General features: G+C 40.5%; 1 protein-coding gene across 3 annotated transcripts in view; it reads left to right on the top strand.

The window, feature by feature from the left end:
- The window catches only part of BMPR1B (bone morphogenetic protein receptor type 1B), a 372,705-nt gene that overhangs the window by 173,556 nt on the left and 178,069 nt on the right, over positions 1-21,080 (top strand). The gene's annotated exons all lie outside the window — the stretch shown is intronic.

Below are 21,080 nucleotides of genomic sequence, written 5' to 3'. Positions count from 1 at the left end.
GCTTGTGGTACCCAGTAACATTTCTAACATTCCCACTTCAATGCAGGTGAACATTTAGTGTCATGCCTTCCTCTCTGTTAACCACTTAAAATGCAGAATTCAACCTACTTAATTATCTGCTAAGATTCATTATATTTGTGTCTAAGTGTCGGCTCCCATTTATTTCAGTAGAAGTCAGAACAGGTTCTTAAAGAATGTTCTGACCTGTAACTTTCCTGTGCCCAGAGCTGCGTTCCTAGAAGGCTTCATTTCAAAATCTCAGACAATTCTGAGTGTATAGTAATTCTCAGATTGGCACTAAGGGGCAGAGTTAAGGCTAGCTGTGTAACCTAAATTGTGCATTTGAATGCTTCTTGAATATTTGAGAATTTTTTTTCCAGTTGAAGCTAAACATAAACTTGGAGTTTCTAGGCTTTTTAGAATTACAAGTTTATATGTTCTCCCCCACCCCCAAAGTGTTAGATTCATTTAAACTTAGCTGTAGATTAAGTTTTTTTTGTTTCAAATATATATAAATATTAAAGATATAGGAAATATTAATTCCACAAAAGAAATATTTGGAACCCATTTGTGCTTCCTTCAAAAGTCAAAGGCAGCTCCCATTGACTTTGATCAGATTTGAGGCTGTTGATAGTTAACTGTCTTAACAAAGGAATTTTTATCAGTATTGCCTTACTAAAAATTGTAGCAAAAGTACTTTTGTCTTTTGGAGACCCTGGAAGCAAACTATATTTTCTTGATCTTGTGATATATTTGCTGTTACTCAACTGTGATAATGAGAACGACAATCATAAAGTACTTTTGGAATTGTCCTTAGCAGCTCCTCTTTCTAAATCCTGTTTAGCAGTGTTGTCAGAAATTATACTTCACTGGTTCACCACTGTCATATTCACTTCCCTTTTTGATTGAAGAAATGTTAATTCTTGATCTATCCGGTCATAAAGAAATGGGAGGCAAGGGGTGAAGCGAAGTAGTTTTTTTCAGTGTGAGGTCACCAAAATTGCTTTATTTTTTTAATTTTTCGTAAAGTGGAAAGCATCCATGAAGTAGAAATTAATTTGCCTAATTTATGGACAATTAATATACTATATGAGAAAATCCTTGCTGTAATTTCCATAAATTTTACTGGTTGTTGAAGTGAAGAAATGACATCATCCGAGATTTCTTTTGGCTTACCCAGTTTCAAAACTTTCCTTTAAACAACTGTAATATCATTTGCTTTCATTATTTCTAGGTTTATATGTATGCTAGGAATTGTTTGTAGACCCATACAAATTTTGGGGCTAGATTCTGGAAGGATACCTGCACCAGTGTACATATACAAGAGACAGGAGTGCGTGGGAACATGCAAAAGTCAAAATGTGCCATGTGTATATTGGTAAAACAATGCATTAGAATGCATACTGCGACCCTCTTTCCCTTTAATCTATCAAGCCCTAAATGGCTTGAGTCCTGGTTGTTTGAAACCCCCCCCCCCACTTCTTTACTAATACCGTCTCTGATGATCTGGTGTAAGCTCTTGCAGGCTCTTCAAGAGGTTTAGAGATTGGTATTTTGGGGCAGTGTAGGGGTTGGTGCTTGTTTTGGATTGAGAAGCATTTTCTAAAGTATTTCTATCCCTGTCTATGATTTCAGGACATGTTGGTTGATAATTATGGGGTTTTTTACTTCTGTACTGTGACAAGTGTTTATGATAGGTTGGCCCTCCATCTTCTTTAGGTGCCTTCATTTTTATCAGTAAATTGAATAAAATATAGAAATGAATAAAGTTATATTTTACTGAACTTATTTTGCTTTATCCCTCTTTTTTCCATTTTTAATTCCTCCCCCCCATTTAATCCTCCACGTTTTTTTCTATGACTTTCTGTTCTTTTGTGTCACAATTCTCTCCACCCTTCCTTGCTGACATGAAAATAACACAAAATCATCGTGTGTGTGTGTGTGTGTGTGTGTGTGTGTGTGTGTGTGTGTGTGTGTGTGTGTGTGTGTTTGTTTTCAGGAAAAAAAATATTGTACTATTAAAATTATTTAAAACTTTAAAATTAAAGTCCTCTGTGAGGGGAAGACATAGGGTTGCCAACTGTCTAATGGCACAAATCCAAACACCTTGGCCCTGCCCCTTCTCCGAGGCCACGGCCCCGCACACTCCAGCACCCCTCCCTCCATCGCTTGCTCTCTCCTACCCTCTCTCACATTCACCGGTCTGGGACGGGGGTTGAGGTGCGGGAGGAGGTGTGGGGCCAAAGGGTTTGGAGTGTGGGAGGTGACTCTGGGCTGAGTCTGGGGTACGGGGTTGGAGTGCGGGGAGGTGGTTCAGGCTATGGGAGGGAGTTTGGGTGTGGGAGAGGTGCGGGCTGTGGGCTGATTCTGGGGAAGAGGAGTTGGGGTGCGGGAGGGGGTTCAGGCTCTGGGAGGGACTTTGGGTGTGGGAGAGGGCTCTGGGCTGAGCGTTGGGCAGGAGTTGGAGTGCAGAAGGGGGTGCTGGCTCTGGGAAGGAATTTGGGTGTGAGGAGGGTGTGGGCTCTGGGCTGGGGCAGGGGGTTAAGGTGCGAAGGGAGTGAGGGGGCAGCGCTTACTTCAGGCAGCTCCTGAAAGTGATCGGCACGTCCCTCTGGCAATAGCTTCTAGACTGGCTGCAGTTCCTGGTCAATGGGAGATGCAGAGTCGGCACTTGGGGAGGGGGCAGCACACAGAGCCCCCTTGCCCTCTCCCTGGGGGCTGCAGGGATGTGTTGGCCACTTCTGGAAGCGGTGTGGAGCCCCAGCAGGCAGGGAGCCTTCCTTAGCCCTGTTGCTGTGCCGGGCCTTTAATGCCTAAAATCTCCTGGTTTGGCTGCGGTAGCCTCCAGGAGATAAAGCATGATTTCAGGAGACTCCCGGTGAAACCAGGAGGATTGGCAACCCTAGGAAGACAGTTTATTAGTTGTAGCAGCTGAATCCTTCCTTCTGTAGGCCTCATTCAAGGCAAACTGCCACTGGGTCCAGTGCATATTTTCTTTAAGGAAGGCCTGCAGGATTAGGCCCATGATTACCAGACAACCTGACTGTGACTTTCATGAGCTTCTTTCACGTCTGTTTCTTCCTAGGTGTTTAGCATCCCAGTGACTGTTGAGAGACACTAGCACCCACTGACACTAAACCTAATCTTCAGAATCAAACTTCTTTGGTCATGGGTCAACAAGTTGGAAAAATAAAAAATAGTAATTTGACAAGAATGGATCATTGACAGAACTACTTTCTGGAGATGGTACATGATTCATCATACTGAATGATCACTTGCACTGTGCTGCTGAAACAATGAAAGCATTGACTGTTTGTAGTTGTTGTTTTAGATCCTTTTGGCAACCAATTCTTGGGTTTTGTCCTTAAATTCCCTAAACCTCACACACACAACTGTGCTTATGTTCCCTGAATATCTTATGTAGTTGTTTCACTTCTTTCTGACCATGTAATATGTGCACAAGGATAGGCCGTGATGAAGACTATAAGAGCTCAAAGACTAACTACAGTTACACATCCTCTGCATTGGAACATGCATCCATTCTAGATGACAGATGTGCTTGTGTGGTTAAAACACGTTCTCCTAAGTTTTCTGCTACATTGCAAAAAAACTGAAGGGCACTTATTTTCTTATTTTTCTTGGCCTATTGCAAGGTAGCAAGATGGAATATCATAGTGGCTGGTCATTTTGCTCCAATCGCCTGTTCAAGAAACTTCCCTGGAATTTCCAGTGTAGGTTCTACAACATGTATTAATCAGAGAAAACAGCAAAATGACTCGTGGAAGATTGCTATCTTGGATTTATAGTTGTAAGGGAACATTAGATCTCTTGTACAACACATCCTGCTTAATGACCAAATTGTACACAAACATCTTTGGTTAGCTCCTGGTTTAAAACCAAAAAATGTGGCTACTGACTGTTACAGGTAAGCCCCAGTCCTATGAGGTTTCTGTGGGGTACCCTAAATTTTTTGTAACTGCAGGCATTTTGGCTTCTACAAATGTAAAAAACAGGGAACAGAAGTGAATTCAAGGTGTAACACAAACAAGATCACCTTGTATTTGTTAAATTGTCATATTACAATGAGATATTGAAAGGTAGCACGATAGTTCTTCACATGGCTGTAGCTGTCTATAAATTAGATATCTCCAAATGAATCCAAGTATTTTGCAGGATCGGGCCCATAATCTCTGTTAGAATAGTCTTTCTGTTTGAGAGGAATCTTTTTGGGGGGTGGGACTCTTCATGAAACACAGGTAAAACTATAGTCTCAACTTTCTTACTTCATTACAGAGAATGAGAAGACCCAGCTAACAGTTTGCACTCTGAAAGGAAGATGCACCTATGTAAAGGGGTATTTAACTTAGGGGTGATTTAATTTCAGTATGGAAGTAGAGTTTGTAAAGACAGTTTCCAAGAGATATTATGGGTGCTTTTGTTGTTGCCAAATTATGAACTTTTTTTCAATATATTAGAATTTTTAGCATGGATTTACAGTATCCTAACAAAGGTAATAAATGAAAATGGAATAAGATGTTTCAAAAATATATAGAATATTTGAAATTTTTCAACGTTAACTAGTTTTCATTTGCCAAACCCAGGCTTGTTGGCTAAATCCTGTTCTTATTATCTGTTACAGTGTTCTAGTTTTATAGTATTTCTGGAAACTATTTTTCCTTGTATTGCTTTTCTTAATTATGCAAATCATTCCTCTCTCCCCCCCACAAATAAGCTGAAGTCTATATACCACTAGTTTTTCCTTTTAAAATGTTACTTAACACTAGCAACAAGGACCATGATGTATATTAAAAAAAAAAGATTTTTAGAAAGAATCTTGTTTCCACATTGTAGAAGCCCATAAAAGGCTACCAGACCTAGAAAAAGGAATGGATAACTGAGAATTTTGCATATGTGCTTATATCCACATGCTGTCCTCATTATGTGCAATCCTATATGATTTTAAGTTATTAATTTATGTCATTGTCATTCATTTCTTTCTTCAAGTGCTGAAACTATTGATCACCTTTTAAGTCAATCTTGTCAGTCCAACTGTTAAGAGTGGTAGAATTTTGGTGCTGGGTCACATGATTACATTTAGAGATCTTCAACTAAAGTAGCATTATCCCAAAGATTAATACATTTTTAAATCACGAAGACTTATTTGAGCTTCTGAAATTGAAGTAAAAGGTGATAATGCAACCTTCACTTTTCTTTTCCAACATCCCTGATTACTACAGTTCACTACTTTTACAAACTATGGGCCCTGATTGGGCAATGACTTGTGCACATGCTCAACACTGTGCGGTAATGTGGTTATGACTTCAGGCGTAAGTGGCAGTTGATGTATGAAGGAATCGAAATCATAGCTCTGTCAGTTTATTGAGGCTTCCTCCAGTGTGTTTTCTTGCCCTCATTATTATCCTATAACTGGCCCAAACTTCTCCTGTCTATAAAGATTTGGTTGGAGGCATTCAGTAGCTCTAAGAAGCCTTCCTGTGGTACCCAAGTGAGTGTGTATACATGTAGATATGAGACTTGAACACAGCAGCAACTGTGTCTAACTGAAAAGCCAGTAGAGGATTTGTTTCTGCTTTAGTTAAATAAGAAAATGATGCCTTACAAGAGTGGTAGAAGAACAACTCCTCATTCCTCTGGGGGGCATGGTACTCAAATTTTCTGTGCCATAATTCTCTGACAAGGATCAGAATAACCAGCTGCTTGAGTGCTGGATTGGGTGGGTTAAGTAAATAAAACCTTGCTTCTCAAGCTCAGTGATTAACTCCTCCACGAACTGGTTGGGAATGGACCATGGCTTGGGCAAGGCCTTATTCTTGGCAGTTGAATGAAGCGTGCTTGGAAGCAAAGACTAATCAGTCAGTGCCTTCTAAGCACTAATGGGACCTTACAGAGGTTTTATATGTTTGCATGGATTTCAAAGATCCCACTGCATTTTAGTAAAAGAATTAGGAGTTTGCCCCAGTACCCTGGGCTAAAATGACATCTAAGGCCACACCACACCCTGACACACCACACTCTCTATGTCGTTGTGCAGATTTCTATACCCTTGTTGTCTACTTTGCAGCTGGCCTTCAGCAGTGGGTGAACAGCAGTGGTGCTACTTCTGTGCAGTTCATGAACTGTTTTAGGAACTTTCAGAATGGGAAGTGCTAATACAGGTTTGATTGAAAATTAAGCTTTTTCTAACAATTTATTTCCATTACTTTTATGGTTTCCTGCTCTTAATTTTTATTCCTATATCTCAGTTTTATCTGTTAAATGGCGTGTTAATGGTTAATAGCTCTGCGTTTTGGTTTCCAATGGTAGAGAAGGATGGATGTCTTTGGTGCTTTATGTTGTGTGAATGCTGACTTCTCTTGTGTCAGTCACTAACAAAATATGTCATTCTAAAACTATAGATGGTCAAGAAGATCCTAAAGCTATAGATGTTCAAGAATATGTTTTCCATCTTACACTGCATGGCAAGCTGTGCTTAGTAGTTAAGCAGCTTGCTTGATTTTATTAAGCCATTGTTTGTTTTTCTGGTTAGCCTGGGAGTTGTTTGTGGCTTCTTAAAGGTTGATGCTATGACATAATCATACTGGCACATTCAGTTAAATGCATTTGTGCTCTGTGCAGTTCTTCTAGAAACTTATAACGAGCAAATTAGTTTGAAGAGCTTCCATCTGGCAGCTCACCAAGGGTTAGTGATTACTCATAGAAGCACAATTCACTTTTTTTTAAAAGGAAAATGGTGTGGTAGTATCAGTGAAGCGCTTTCTAAAATAAGGTTTTCTAATGAACAGAAGCAGTATCTATACCGTATCAGCAAGTGACCAATGAGAAGCCTAATTTTTCATGCCTATGTAGTAATAAAAGAATGAAGGCACACACAAAAATCAACCTTATGAGCAGCATCTTAAAAAAAGGAAAGTGAATGTGGGATGAAGGTGTGGGTTGCTGAAAACTCCATGCTCATAAGTTATGTCAAACATCATGATTGCAAGGTGAACCAAAATCCTGCGGACTATTGTTATTTATAGTCTATTACTACCTAGAGGACCCAATCTGATTGGGTCTGTTGTGTTAGGTTTTACTTCCTAAAACTCCCATTGACTTTAGCTGAAACTTTTGGGTTAATAAAAAAGGTTGAGGGGAATGTCTTAATAAAGCCATGTGTGTGTCATGGAAAAGTGGTGACCATTCATTGTGGGGAGTATATTTATAATGCAAATCAATCCACCACCACAAATGCTACTCAGACTTACTGTGGTATTTCCCATTTGAAACGCCAAGTTATGGCTTCATACCACTGGAGGTGTACTGGGGTGCATGGTCAGACGTGTAGCAGGCAACCTGTAGTGGTTGGAAATGTATCTGCATGTGGTAAAGGCAGGCATAATGCCTCTGGAGGTACTGGAGTAGGCTGCTGTGCCCTTAAGATATAGCACCTTCACATCCTCCCAGATGTGCAGCGGTAGTTTCCTAGCCTTGTCCCCTGCCTTCTAGGTCCTTGTACCTTTTGGGGTGTGCAGTATAGCTCATCTCCAGTGCTCAGGAAATGGTGCATGCTGAACCTTAAGGGACTCCTTGAATCTTCCACACTCCCTGCACAGCACTGCAAAAGGAATCGTGGCCTTGTATGAAGTTATAAAGAATATGGCAGTAAAGTAAACCAATGTGCATGATTGATGTTGACTAGACTTTTTTTTTTTATGATACCCGTAAGTATATACTAAAGCTGGTTGGAAACCTGTAGTCAAAACATTTTTTCATTGGAATTGTTTTCCAGACCATCAAAATCAAAAAGTTCTGCAGGACTTTTTTGATTTCAATGACATTTCAATAAAAACTAGGTTTCAGAACCTACCTGGTTTCTTGCCAGATCATCCACTCAGTTCCTTGGCAGCCCACCTAGCAAGTGACAGGGGACCAGGAGCTTGGAAGCCCTGGGAGTCCTGGTTTCCAGGATCCCAGCTTCTTGGCTGCCCTGGTGTCCAGTCTCCTTGAGTCTGGAACAGCCTGCCAGATGAGTTGCTTCGAAGTTGGGGCTTCCAGGGTCCTTCACTCTAGGGCAGTCTGCCTGGAAGTCTGAGGCTTCCAGTAGAGCTGGATAGAGAGAGGTGAATGCATTTCACAGAGAATTTAGTAGTGTTTGTTTTCATTTCTAATCAGAATGAAACCAGATTTTGAAATCCTCCTTGGAATGAAAGTGCCATTCTTCACCCAGCTCTAGGGTCAGTATCTTTGTTGGTCTTTTTTGTTAATTCATTCATGCTGTATATTAACATCACTCTGAGTCTTGGATACTAAGCATCTGACCTGGGCTGGCAAATATTTTCATAAAATGTATATTTCCGTCACACTGAAAATATACTCAGTGTTCTTTTGGTGCTTTACTGCCAATTATGAAATGTCTGCACACATTTAAGTCTATGAAAAACACATTATTATTTTTATTCAAGAAGTTAGTTTTAAAGAAAATACTTTTCCAGAAATTTTTGACATCCTCATTATGCAGTAATTTTATGATCCTAGCTGAGAATATTTAGTTATAAAGCACTGTTAAGGGGGTTTGAGATTAAGCTGTTTGGCCAAAACAAAGGTAGTTCCTCCCTCTTTCCCCTCCCTTTTTTCCACCTGCTTGCAGAAAGCTATATTTCTTCAGACAACGTTCATAAGTACCCTTCTGTGCCTGATTTGGGCCTCCAGGAAAGGCTCACAGCATCTGTAAAGCTGGCAGCAAAATGGTATTTCCAGGCAGACAGAGTGTTGCAGGATAGAGAGCCAATCCATGGCTTTGTCTGAGCAGCTGAGAACTTCATCCGAGTAATACCACGGTGTACAGTAACACAGACCTGTGCCATGAGCAAGTAAAGCATTGAGCAAGTGTTGGGGCCAATATTTATAGACCACTACGTAGCAGCCCTTGAGAGAGGGGGAGTGAGAGAGAGAAATCACTGTCTGAACTGAAGGCAATTTTATTTCAGATTTTTGCCTTTAAACAAAGTTTGGGCTTTTTTTTTCACTGTCAGGTTTAATCTCCTCTTGGCAAGTCCTAATAGTCTTGCTCCAAGCTCTGACTGGGAGGAAACAGAATTAAAACAAGAAGCTTGAAGGTAAGTAATTAGCTAGTTCGGTGTCACATTTACTTTGTGTCCTTGCCTGTGTGCTGCCCTTTGAGGGCACTGCATCAATTTGCAAGACCTGGGATACATGTTCTAGCTAGTAAGTGGTAGTGCCTGATGTTTAAGGATGTTTTTGAGAGTGTGGTTATTTTGTGTATAGTTACTAGGGAATGTCATGTTGATTCTTATTTAGTAATGTACTTGAAAAGGGTAATTAGTGTTGGTGTGGGAACACTCACCTCGCAGCAGAAAGTCATAACTTGGGAGTGAGAACGCAATTTATTAGTAATTTATTAATTGCTGTTTTTAAAGCATCTATTGCTTGTAGTATCTGGATGCTTGCATTTGCACCATAAGCTGTTCTTATGTCATTCTGTGTATGCTGTGTTCTTTTTAATAGCAGAAAGCTAAATAAAAATGTTGGGTAAACTCTACTGAGTGAACTGCTGTCTAAGCTGAAGAGTCACTGCTGTGATGGCTATGCAAGAGGAGTAGCATAGTAGGTAATAGCAATGTTCAAACATTTCATGTAAAGCAATATATTAGGTTAGAAGGAGAGAGAGAAACTCTCCCTGGTGCTCGGATGATTCTTACAAAGTGATATAGAAGACACCCTTTATAGAATGTTATCTGATAATAGAAAGGAAATGAGTTTTCATAACAAACTGTTATAACCAAGGTGGAAGAAAGATTCTCCCCCTCTCCCCCCAAGTAACATACAACATTTGAAAAATGAGTCTGTTTCCATTACATGCCATAACTTTTCAGCAACCTCCACCAAACATATGGGCTGCTGAGTTCATTAGTCTTCTTTGTTTGCATATTCCAGGGTGTAATTTGAAAATCCGGGTTACCTAAAAAGCGGATAATTCTTCTAAACCTCTTTCCTGACACAGGTAAAATCTGTGCATTAGACATTTATGTTTAGCATTCATCGTTCAGTGAAGATTAATTTGTTGCATAAAGAACACAGCATTTTCCTGAACGAAATTTATCAGTTGACAGCCCTGAAATTATTTCTTTAAGTTAAGAAAATATAGGTATTAGCTCTGGTTTAAGATTTTGGAGGACTGTTTGGGAGAGTAACTTGCAACTCTAGAGGGCTTTTAGACAATACACTGTTAATATATGTTAAAAACAAAAATATATTAAAATAATGTTAAGGTTGAAACACAAACTAACAAATACAAGGAACTGCAGGGTTAAGGCTCACACTATAGCTGTAGCATGACCTGTTAACACTCTGCAACACAAAGGGTATGTAACACCATCTACCATCCACTGTGTTGAGACTGCTAAGGACAACAAAGTGAGTTAAAGATGAAGTGTAGCAGCCATGAGGCTGAATTTGGTTTCTTTGGACCATTTGGATATTTAGCCTCTAATGTTGCCTTATATTTTTTATTGTGATGTAAAACTAAGTTGGTTTGAGGAGATGTGATGGGTTCCCAGGGTACAACCTGGAACTGGGGTACCATTGTTCCCTCTTTACTTTCCAGACTGGGCTGTCTCTCTCAGTGCTTTGCTAGTGACAACCAGCAAACCCCTCCAGATGCTGTTGTCATTCAGTACAACAGCATGTGGAATCACACACCCAGCTAAATTGCATCAGTGCTCCCTGAGCCACTCTTGAATCACACAGAGAAAGGCACCAGCAAATCTCCCAAGTCCCCAGCATTGCACCCCCAGAATAAACCATTTTGCCCTGGTCAGAAGCCTGACCAGTGTACGTTTATTACCCAGTCCACTCCTCCCTCTATGTGGAGAGGACACACACTAGCCTTTGTCATCTGAGCTGAAATATTTCCCAAGCACTTCAACCAAAACACACTGTTTTCGGTAAACTATAAAACAGGTTTATTAACTACTGAAAGATAGATTTTAAGTGATTATGAGTGGGAGGCGCAAAAGGTCAGAGATAGTTACCAAAGAAAATAAAAGGTAAGCGCACAGTCTAAATCTTAAACCTTATTTGACTAGGTACTATTTAGATCAAGCAGTTTTTTAATCCCACTGGATGTTGCAGGTAGGTTACAGTTATTAATACACAGGCTTCCCCTTTAAGCCTGGGACCAGTCTCCTCAGTTCAAGTCTTTTTTCTCCCAGTTTTCTTGTTGCTTCCAGCGTAGGTCAGGGAGGAGACAGGTAGCTGCATGATGCCACTGTCCCTTGTTTTATACCCTCAGTCCATGTGCCTGGAAAATGGAAAATATTAGCCCAGACATGTCCTGGTGGGCTTTGCTGAGACACAGAATTGAGCAGTGCCCCATTGTGTGATGCTTGTGCAACTCTTTTACAGAATTACAAATCCCTTGTTTACAACTCCCCTGCTGGTTAATGGTCATGATGACCTTTCAATGCCTGCCCCAGTGTCAGTCACCTCCTGTGTTGTCCCTGGAGAACTAACAGTGGATGACTTCCAACCTTACAACATATTTCAATAACAACTACCTGTATATAGCAAAATCTCATAACTTCATACATGCTAACGCTATACATATTTTGACAGAACAATGGGTTTCAGCAGATCATCACCTTTCATATATCTTACATGGCATGCTTTGTATGAAATATCACAACCATTTATGAATGATTGATATGGGGACTACAAAGGGCTACTTTGAGGTATAGGGTGTCACGGGGAGGGGAAATTAGAAAGGAAAGATAATTAAAATCTCACTGACATTTTCAGTTAGCTATGAACCACAGTGATTTTCAAGAACTCCAGATGGAGAATGGGGACTTTCAGATAAAAGATGCATAGTTAATAATCATGCATTTATGTATACAAGATGTGCCCCTGCCCAAACATTCTGTATGTGTTGGAACACTTGTTGACATCACAGATACTAGAAATATTGGGAGGTTGTATTGGAAAATCCAGCAAAGAAGAAGGAAATATACTTAGAGTACAAAGACAATTAACGATAACAGAACTGATCTGTAGGTGGGCAGAAATAAACACCTCTCATTATGAAAGTTATAGCAGAAGATGGGCATTACAAATAAATGTGTAATAGTCTGCTGGGTAGCTGCTGAACTTAATAAAACACAGTGGTGCTGCATCAGTTTTTGAGGTTTATAAAAATACAACCAGCACAATATCACCTCTTAAAATATATTTATGTATTTAACCACTTAAAGGTGATGTGGATGTCCCCTCTGTTTCCAGCAACATAGCTGAGAGGCAGCTGACTTGGGGGTGAGAAAGCATGTAGCTGTTGTGAGAGTCTGAACTCTGCCAGTGGACCAGGCTTGGCAGCCTCAGACTTTCACAAGTCATGAACGAGTAGGTTCCCATATTTCTATAGACCTAGTAACACCAACATCTGAAAATAGATTTGTTCTTGTGATGTTGCACAAAGCCTGATTTTGCTTGCCTTGTGCACTTAAGTGGCTTATAAGATGTATTTTGGGCAATCAAACACAGCAGACTTATGTCAAAAACTGCTAATATCGCATTCCTAAAACACTCTCATTTGAATTGTATTATTAATTATTATTTGTATCATTGGAGTGCCTATGAGCCCCAGCATGGACCAGGACTCCATAGTAGTAAGTGTTGTAGAAACATGGAACAAAAAGGAGGCTGCTGCCTTCAAAGATCTTACAATCCACACAGCAGTTGGGTACAGATAGATCGGGCAGTACCAGGAAACTGTGGGACGACATTGGTCAGTATGTTGGGCAGTGATATCAGCACACCAGAAGTTGAACTGTTCTCAAGTTTGATATATTTTACATCTTGTGTTCATGTCGATATCGGTATAACCAACTATACAAATTATGTATGAGATGTAAACCTTTATAGGTTGCTTTTTTATTGTAATTCCCCCCTTCTAAGTTTCATAAGCCTATGTGTAGATGCTTTAACTTCAGGGGGAGGAACAAGTTAGCCTCCTGGTCAATGGTTTCACTGGAATATTGCTGTCATGAGATGGAGGGAGAGACTCTCTTTCAGATAGGCAGGACCAATCAAGTAAAGCCCATTTTGTCTGTATGCAATCACCTAAATCTGACTTTCTTTCTGGGATTAGGGCAGGGAGAATCACAAACTTCATGCTGACTAACTGTAGGAATGATGACGTGATGAAATAAAACAGATTGATTCTTGCCTGCCTGATTCCTGTACCCTGGGAGGACTCTTGAAGGGGCTGCTTCCTGAAACAGATGTAAGGGATGGGGCCAATCAGGATTAAAACGTTCCTCCCATGATTTCACCAAACTGATGGGAGTAATGAGAAGGGAAAGGAATCTGTTTTTTGTAATGGTGGGCCCTGCACCAGTCTCTAGGAATCAGGGGAGACGTGGGACTGAGTAAAACACCTCCAAAACAAAATCCTGAACTTCTTTGTTAGCTTTAAGGAAAAAGACCACCAGGTTCTTGTCCTGTCTCCCATGCTAGTGCTGTGTATGAGATACTTCAGTGCTAGAGCTGTCATCTTGGCAGTTGGCAGCACGGGGAGTTGCCATGCTTCTTTACAGATCTATAATGCTTGGGCGTGGATCTGGATTATCTTTGTTTCCTCTTGAATGTCAGGCCAGCCTGGTCTCTGGCTTGATCATGTGGGAGCTCAAGCAACCTATGTACCTTTAAATCACTTGTGTAGGCCAGGATTTTGTAAAATATAGGTGTTTTGTTCTATAAATTTGTTTCACTTACCTTCATGTTCCATTTGTGCAGTCCACTATCATTCCGTATAACTAGCTGATCAGGAAGGAATGGCAGCTCCATCGAAACTTCTATATGTGCAGGCCGTGGGTACCTAGCAGAAAAATACTTTCCTCTCACGAATTCCCACTAGAACTTTACCTTTGGTTCCTGGCTGTGTATTTAGGTCTGTCTGCAGCTGTGACATGAAATGTTAAGTGACATGTTTCAACAGTTTTACTATTTTCTGCTGAGAAGTTTCTTGTGCTTGTTTTGCTAAGGCTGCTTTTGGTGTCAGAGGTTATCCTTTTGGTTATTTACCTCACTGCAAGTTACTGCTAAATGCAGAGCCTCACAGTAATTAACTGTGATTGCTCATAGTTTTGTGCTTTGTTTTAATTAGCATAAAATTGTACAAGCAAAACATGACTCTCTTTTTCCAATCATATCCTGGGATTGGGATTCAGTCCACAAGGTTGTAGTATTGTATTCCATTAGCACCCTCAGTATGCTAGGCAGAGTTGAAACACAAAACAAGATGCGGTCCCTACATCGAAGAACTTAGTTTTACAAAAGTAACGTATGAAGGGAGGAAGAGGGGAATACAGTCAGAGAATGTGTGTACGTGTGCATGCATATAGTTATAGATATATGCATTATATTTTTATTGTTTTATATTGGAACTGTTTGGAGCCTCTACGAGGTGTTCTGAGCAAATAATATATGTGAGCCCTTCTGGCTAGAATGTAGGATGTTTAGATTTTTTTATTTTGAGTGCTTATGTCCATTTCTGGCATCTCCAGTTTTACAAGGACTTGCTATTTATTGTGAGTTCTTGTGCATCTTTTGTAGACAGGAGAAGTACTGCTGTAAAGATCAAAGGCAGTATAGGGAAGACTTCTCTATTATTGCTGTGAGTACTCAGTTGGGGAAAACCCTCAAGATGTAGGTGTGGAATAGAGCTGAGGCAGGTAATTAAGGCAAAGAATATTTTGGTTATCGATTTTATTTCTCTAACCTCGATGTCCTTTCCTGAAGCTGTGACAATGAACTAAATGAGGATTTGTCTAATTATAGTGTGTGCATTGTGTATAAATTCTGCTCTTCCTTCCTTCCTTCCTCGCTAATTCCCCATTCTTGGAAGAACGAGGAACTTTGAAATAAGATCAGTTGCTAGAGGCTGAGTGGAAGCTCACACTATGTGAGTTCAATAGTATCTGTAGAAAGGGACTGTCAGGTGTTCTCTCTTCAGATTTCTTTTCTTTTGTAATGGTCTGAGCGATTTATTTCAATAGTCATAGTATGTGTTCTATCTTCTCTATCTTCAGTTCAGTCTACATCATTGGACCTGAAATTTAGCCTTAGGCAGGTCCCTAGGTGATCCATAATGCAGCTGAACAAATGGCCATGTAATTTACCCTTTTTCCAAAATGCCACATAAATCTGAGTGCTTCCTAGCTCCAGAGAAATGTCTATCCACCTGCCTCTTTCTGTCTCCTCTATTTGCCTACCTATGACTTTGGGAGCATTGTCACAATAGAGGACTGTGTGACCAGCAGGGTGAAGCACAGAAAAATGAGCTCGTGGTACTGCATATCAGGGGAAGAGGAATTTACCTTGTGGACTGACTTGGTGTTCTGTTCCTATGTGGCATATGAGCTGCATGTGGCAGCCTCCAAGACAGTGGTTCAGCCATTCCTCCTCCTTTTGCATGTGTTCCCTCTGTTTCACCCAGCTGGCCATATGGCCCAGAAGTGGTCTTCTCTTGCAGAGCTCCTCTTCCTTCCAGGAACACAGAGCCCTGCTTTGACTGGGTGTAATTGTTCTGGGTTGTTAGCCATCTTTTGCAAGTATCCTCTGCTGTGGTACATACATGCAACGTGGCATTATGGATTACTGCAACCTCAATTAACAATGGAAATTTTTTTAAATGGGAAAAATAAAGGTATTTGGCAGTCAGACTTGCATTTAGACGTCACTATAAAGTCTCTCTAATCAGAGTACTTTCCTTCTAATATACATACAAATAGAAACTTCGGTTTTTAACAGCAACTTAACATATAGATACCACAAAAGGCCTTAATGTCTGAATAAGACTACTCAGCATGCATCAAGTGCACATTTAATAGACTGTGTGTTTGCAGAAAGTAATATTTGTGGGCACCAAGTTTCCTTGATCATTGATCTTAATCTTTTTTTCTTTCATGTAGGAAGTCCAGTCTTATGTGACTAAGCCTTGTTTGCTTATCCAGTGATTGAAGTAATGCTCATTTAGATCAGATCAAGGATGCAAAGAATTACATGTGCTCAATCATTAATGCTTACTGGTTTAGAAATCATGTATGCAGTGTCAAACATCCCATTGCATTTTATTCAGGCTTTACCATTAACATCAAGTAGTCCAATCAATATGATTATCTCAGACTTTCATGCTACTGTAGAACAATGCAAAGTTTTATTTTGTTGATGATTCTGGTTTATTTTTGGAGTGACTGTGTGTACCAGGCCATTCATGGCCCCCTGCTGGAGGCCCTTGAGGTCCAACTAAACCCCCTCCCAAGAAAGTAGTAATGAAAATGGGTCTTTCAGGCCTGCCTAGAGAGGCTGCATGGAAGCAGCCAATCAGAGTCCAGCAGGATTACTGCAATCCACCCTGAATTTTTCTAAAATAACATCCCTCTGTTGAAGATCACATTTGTCAAAAGTCTGAGACTGTGCCACACCAGTGCTAATAATACTGCTAGCCCAAGGCAACAGTGGAAATCTGATGTGGATTTAAGTTCTGATCTGTCTCCTGAACGAGCAAGAATACAAATAACTTGCTTGAATTCACAGAAGGACATGTTTGGGGAAGTGACTGGATCCTCTCAGCTGCTCTTGAGTTGGAGATGGTATACCTCTTATCAGCTGATTTCTGGATTTGAGCAGACAGGAAGGTGAAGAGTTACTCTGTAACCTGAACACATATGGCACTTTAGAAATGAACTGCCTGGAGGAAGAGTGAGCCTGTTTTCTAAACCATATATATGATGATGAAAGGCCTGCTGCCTACCATCTTGAGTTGGCACTCTAGAAACATTCCCTCTCAGCAGGGGACAAAATATACTGATTTTTCTTAATCCTTAGTGGTCTAGAATATGCTTCTTGGCCCCACAGGCCATATGTTTAAAATCTTTCTCTTAAGGTCAGCATAGCCTTTGCTTGGACTTTGCTCTGTGTGCCAGAGCACTGGAGCAGGACATACTGCATTAGTAGAACTTGAAATAAATCAATGAATTATAGTTTATTTACTGTATATCATCCCACCTCAGAAAGCTCAAGTGTAAAGTATGATTTTTAATTAACAAGCACATTGTCCCAGAGCTTTGACTTGGAAAATTACATATCAGTACATGTGCTGTTTGGCAAACCATTCTTTTCTCCCAGACAGCTATAAATAATATCCCTCTGTTTCCCAGCCACATTTTGTTTCATCACATTTAAAAATTGTAGATACACGTTCAGTATTAATTGCCAAAGTACAATAAATGACTGGCAATAATTGAATAAAGCTATGCAATTCTCTGTGCAAAAATGATTTTTATTTTCCATCATCACATCTCCTTAACTTCATCACTACAATGATCTGTCTTTTACATCCAGTAGCAGTTTTGTCTACTAGCCTTGAAATATATTTCTATGTTTATTGTCAGAACTCTGCCAGCAAATTGAGCTTGACAATCAGAAGGGAAAGCTGGGGAAAGCAGAGTGACCTAGGACACACAGTTCTACTAAAAATCTTTCAAGGATCTTGGAATATTTTTTCTTTTGGAGTGAATCAAATTACAAACTGAGAGGTTAGTTTTGTTAGCTAATCATTAATGTAGAACCAGGAATTTTTGGGTGTGTAACCCTTTCTCTTGCTAATTAATGGCATAGTTTTATTTTGGAAATATTTTTTCTCCTCATCGTTAGCTAAAATATCTACAATTTAAAAGCTAGAACTTGGGGTCATGGATAGTGATTTGACCCTCTGTTATAACCATATTGTACCAGTCAGCCTTTCAGCTCAGGAGTAAACTAATTCTGTATGCACCCTCTAGTGGTCAGTGAAAAGTTAGAAACTATATTGCTGTCAGAAGCATTGCTTGTCATTCCTGTTGCTTATCTTTGCAGCTTGAGACACGGCGCTGAGAATCAATTAGAGGGCTGTTGCTAGGCCTTTTGTGTTTCAGATGTGTGTTGAGGTCGAAATATTAAACTGTGCCCTTCACTTGACAAATTAATAGGTTAGAGTGTAACAAAAGAATAATATTACCACCTGTATGTTGTTATACTAAGAAGGAACTAGAACACCTTTGTTCAGGAATCCTGATCTCTTAATAGAGACAGACTGTGTGTTCTGCTGCCTCTTTGACTCTAATTTTCCCTTTCACCTGCTTAACTCCATCATTTATCCAAAAGTAATAAGCATGGAGATGTGCTTGTTTAATTCCTCCCCTTTTCCTCAAATGATTGTGCCCTAATTCTGCTTACTATTTAAGTAGAAACTTAATTCTGATTTAATTTAGTCACAGCACCTCCAAGTGACTTGTACCACTAGGGTCACTCAAGTGTTGCAAAATGTTCAACTCTATTCCTCCCTCCCTCCACTGCCTGTGCAGTGAGCCACTGCTGGTTCAGGGATGGAGCTAACATAGATCCCTGTCTGGCAGCGCTCTGATATTGTACTAAACTGGCAGGATTACCTCCATTGTAAATGCTTCAGGGGTATTGTGCCCCAAAGTACTTTCTAACACTGGCCACCAACATAGTGTTAATTTCAGCACTGTTCATAGAGTCCATGTACTTCCCTGGTGTATGTCTTCGGGACCACTCTGCCATGCTGCTTTTGCTCCACTGTCCTTTTTGCTGAATATAATGCAGTTGTGGTATAGGGAAAAGAGGGGAAATAAAGAGGATTGACAGGGTAGCCGTATGGGCCTGAGCAGCAGTGTTGGAGGGATGTTATTGTGTCTCTAAACACCTAGAGTTATATATTGTGAGGAGGCAGAGAGGTGTGTGAAAGTTCCTTGCTATTGTTCCTACATACTTAAAGCAAAAACAATTTTTATGTCATGGTGGGGTACTGTAAATATCTAATGTGAGCTGGTGTTAGTTATTAGCTCTCCCTAGCCCACTTCCAGTGATGATATACCACCTGAGTGCTTTTTGTCTCTTGACAGGCGTAGGTTTTCTGCAGTCACTCTTAGAAGTTTTTAGGAAGGGAAATTTCAGATCATATTGTGTGCTGAAAGAAAAGGGACCTTTTTTTGGAGTTGCAGTAGTTGTTCTGGTACTAAACTAGTTCCATTATTGTGGAATATGGAAACTCATGTTAAGGTGTAATTTTTTTCAGAAAAGGGGCTATGTAAAAGTGTTATCTATCGTTGCATGTCCTCTACATATTTCCACTCTTGCAATATGCGGGGACCAGTGCGTATTGGAGCAGTCACGTGCCCCTTCCGTGTCCCTCCCCTCTGCATTCAAGCATGTTCTAAGAGTAGAGCTATAACAGGTGCAGCAGTGGTTTCTGCCGCTGTTCCTTCCAACTGCTGCCACGGAGAGAGTAAGCCTTCTTCAGGATTCAGGATTCTTAGCAAATTAGATTAATGTCTTGCTTTTCTGTAAATAGTTACAGTTTTCACAATTGGGGTAGCCTTCGTGTTACAGTTAGTTTATGGCAGTTCTGAAGAACAAGAAACATGAATTTAAGCGATGTGGATCGTATCCTGCAGTTTTTCCAGCATCTAACACCCATGTTCGATGCCTAAAGTGCTTAGGAGAATGTCACTGTCCTTCTCAGTGTACTGTCTGTAAGATATTTACATCCTGAGCCAGAAAGAAGAGGCAAAACAGACTCCAGGAAGCCTTCTTGGCTAAAACCTCTGAATTCGAGGGCTCTGAGTTTCCGGATCATGGAAATAAGAGGCCTGGATCAGCTCCAGGACTTTCTGGTTCCAAGAAACCCTCTACATCTAAGTCATTGTTTTTGGCACTGAGCTCGATGTCAAAAGGACTGACCAGTCAGCCGCAAAAACCTCAGACCCACATCCAAAATGGGTATTGATGGTGGCTGAAACTGGCTTAGACAATAGGAGTTCTACAGCTGAAGCCTGTATGGAACCAGGATCTTCAATTCCAAGGAATAAGAAGGCCAAGACCAAGTATCTTTCAGGGCCTGGCATTATCTTCTGGTCTGGGGTCTCATCACATCCTTCAGTTCATGAGTATGAGGCTCTGAGACAGATGAGAGACCGAGGTCGCTCTGTTAAGTAGGTATTGGAGAAATTGACAGTTCCCCCTGTATTGCATCAGCACTGATATCTTCTGAAGTGGTTTCTGCACAGATACTTGCAAAACTGCACTGCTCTGATCCTGTCTGCACTTCACCAGCAGAAAAAGAGAGGGTTAGATAAGGATCTGACACAATGCTCTCACTCTCACAAAAAACACAAAGCTGATTCCTCACCATGTGGATCTTCTGTGATGTTACTGCAACCTCCCAGAACCATCTTCATGTTCACCTAGGAAGACTATCTCACCCTTGTTACTACTTCTGTGGTATTACCAATTGGTTTCTTGTCAGATATGAACTATGATCTCCATTCAGAAGAGGAACTGGATACAACAGTTTACTCGGAGACTCATCCTCAAGTCTGTTTTCATGCTGCAGAGGCTGTTCTTCCTGACTATGAGATGGTACAGGACTGGACAAATTGACATGAGTGTCAAATACCTTATTCGATGCCTCGGCCATATTGGCCACCTCCAGAGTTTCTATTTCAGCCTCCCTTAACAGCTATGATCTTGGTTCCACATCATGGCAAAAATGCATCAGCGGATCCAAGGCATATGAACTGAGGACTTTAGGGGATCTGAGACCAAGAGATAGGTCCCCTACTATAATCCATGACAATTTGTATGATGAGGAAGAAGAAGCTGAGGTGTCTTTAGAAGTTAATATTGTGCATCAAGTCTTAGAACCTACAGACACATCCTCCCCGAGGATAATGTTGAAGTAGCCTCATTTCCCTCACCATCCGAGGAAGCTATGCAATTCCAGGAATTAGTAAGCAGAATGGTGTCTACAATGAAATTACCTTCTGATTCACTTCAGGAAACTCCTCATCGTGTTTTTGATATGCTGGGGAATACTTCTACAGACAAGGTGTCTGCCCCTTTTGGAAAGTCTCTGGCAGACAGCAAAATCAGTATGGAATATTCCATTTTCTAGTCAACCAACTGATAAAAAAGCTGATAGGTTGTATCAGATCCCGTATGAA

The sequence above is a fragment of the Gopherus evgoodei genome, chromosome 5, assembly GCF_007399415.2.
Source record: "Gopherus evgoodei ecotype Sinaloan lineage chromosome 5, rGopEvg1_v1.p, whole genome shotgun sequence".
In the NCBI taxonomy this organism is placed as follows: Eukaryota; Metazoa; Chordata; order Testudines; family Testudinidae; genus Gopherus; species Gopherus evgoodei.
Note: the sequence above shows the minus strand (reverse complement) of the source record. Positions and strands in the feature narration are given on the sequence as shown.